Below are 2,552 nucleotides of genomic sequence, written 5' to 3' on the forward strand. Positions count from 1 at the left end.
CGTTTACCCGCGCCGCACTGAATTTCGTCAAGTTGGGTCTGGCAACCCGCTAACCCGGCCGGCCGGGCCTGACAACGCTCTAGAAACCCGGAACAGGCAGTTTCGTGAACCAACCGCGCACGCTCCTGACAATGCGTTAGCCAACCCTGCTCGGGCAAATCGTTAATCAAGCCCAACCCTGAAACTGCGTTAACCAACCCGGGCATGGCAATTCATTAACCAACCCGGCTCGGACAAATGGTTAACCAAGCCCAACCCTGACAATTCGGTAACCAACCCGGCTCGGGCAAATGGTTGATCAAGCCGGCCGGGCAAATCGGTAACCGGCCCGGCAGCCCCGACTATTCGACAATCAACCAGCTGAGGACAAACCCTTCACCCTCAATAACAACTACGTCTTGCCCCGCCGTCAAAATGTCCCGGCCGATGTTCATCAGAAACTCCTTGCTGGCCCATGGGCCCCCCTCCTTACCTTAAGAGAGTCATAGTTACTCCCGCCGATTACCCGCGCTGCACTGAATTTCGTCAAGTTGGGTCTGGCAAGCCGCTAACCCGGCCGGCCGGGCCTGACAATGCTCTAGAAACCCGGAACAGGCAGTTTCGTGAACCAACTGCGCACGCTCCTGACAATGTGTTCACCCACCCTGCTCGGGCAAATCGTTAACCAAGCCCAAACCCGACAATTCGGTAACCAACCCAACCATGACAATTCGCTAACCAACCCGGCCCGGGCAAATGGTTAACCAAGCCCAAACCTGACAATTCGTTAACCAACCCGGCCCGGGCAAATGGTTAACCAAGCCGGCCGGGCAAATCGGTAACCGGCCCGGCAGCCCCGACTATTCGACAATCAACCAGCTGAGGAGAAACCCTTCACCCTCAATAACAACTACGTCTTGCCCCGCCGTCAAAATGTCCCGGCCGATGTTCATCAGAAACTCCTTGCTGGCCCATGGGCCCCCCCTCCTTACCTTAAGAGAGTCATAGTTACTCCCGCCGATTACCCGCGCTGCACTGAATTTCGTCAAGTTGGGTCTGGCAAGGCGCTAACCCGGCCGGCCGGGCCTGACAATGCTCTAGAAACCCGGAACAGGCAGTTTCGTGAACCAACTGCGCACGCTCCTGACAATGTGTTCACCCACCCTGCTCGGGCAAATCGTTAACCAAGCCCAAACCCGACAATTCGGTAACCAACCCAACCATGACAATTCGCTAACCAACCCGGCCCGGGCAAATGGTTAACCAAGCCCAAACCTGACAATTCGCTAACCAACCCGGCCCGGGCAAATGGTTAACCAAGCCGGCCGGGCAAATCGGTAACCGGCCCGGCAGCCCCGACTATTCGACAATCAACCAGCTGAGGACAAACCCTTCGCCCTCAATAACAACTAGTTCTTGCCCCGCCGTCAAAATGTCCCGGCCGATGTTCATCAGAAACTCCTTGCTGGCCCATGGGCCGACAATTCGTTAACCAACCCAACCATGACAATTCGCTAACCAACCCGGCCCGGGCAAATGGTTAACCAAGCCCAAACCTGACAATTCGTTAACCAACCCGGCCCGGGCAAATGGTTAACCAAGCCGGCCGGGCAAATCGGTAACCGGCCCGGCAGTCCCGACAATTCGACAATCAACCAGCTGAGGACAAACCCTTCGCCCTCAATAACAACTAGTTCTTGCCCCGCCGTCAAAATGTCCCGGCCGATGTTCATCAGAAACTCCTTGCTGGCCCATGGGCCCCCCTCCTTACCTTAAGAGAGTCATAGTTACTCCCGCCGTTTACCCGCGCCGCACTGAATTTCGTCAAGTTGGGTCTGGCAACCTGCTAACCCGGCCGGCCGGGCCTGACAACGCTCTAGAAACCCGGAACAGGCAGTTTCGTGAACCAACCGCGCACGCTCCTGACAATGCGTTCACCCACCCTGCTCGGGCAAATCGTTAACCAAGCCCAACCCTGACAATGCGTTAATCAACCCGGCCATGGCAATTCATTAACCAACCCGGCTCGGGCAAATGGTTAACCAAGCCCAACCCTGACAATTCGGTAACCAACCCGGCTCGGGCAAATGGTTAACCAAGCCGGCCGGGCAAATCGCTAACCGGCCCGGCAGTCCCGACAATTCGACAATCAACCCGCTGAGGACAAACCCTTCGCCCTCAATAACAACTAGTTCTTGCCACGCCGTCAAAATGTCCCGGCCGATGTTCACCAGAAACTCCTTGCTGGCCCATGGGCCCCCCGCCTTAAGTCATAGTTACTCCCGCCGAATACCCGCGCTTCACTGAATTTCGTCAAGCTGGCCCTGTCAAATCCTTAACCCGACCGGACCCTGACAATTCGATAAAAAAAACCAGCTGGCGCAGCCCACCTCTTCCAATACTACGGCGCACGGGGCCCGCGCGGTGGGTGGGTGGGTGGGTGTGTGGGTGTGTGAGCTTGAACCATGTGTCCGGAGATCGGGTGGTCCAGGGAGTTTTGGTTACCCAGGTGCAATTCGTTAACCAAGTCTGGCTCGGAAGTCCGGATGCGGGTCGGATTTGCCGGCCACTGC

Source organism: Mobula birostris, unplaced genomic scaffold, assembly GCF_030028105.1.
Source record: "Mobula birostris isolate sMobBir1 unplaced genomic scaffold, sMobBir1.hap1 scaffold_889, whole genome shotgun sequence".
NCBI classification, from domain to species: Eukaryota; Metazoa; Chordata; class Chondrichthyes; order Myliobatiformes; family Myliobatidae; genus Mobula; species Mobula birostris.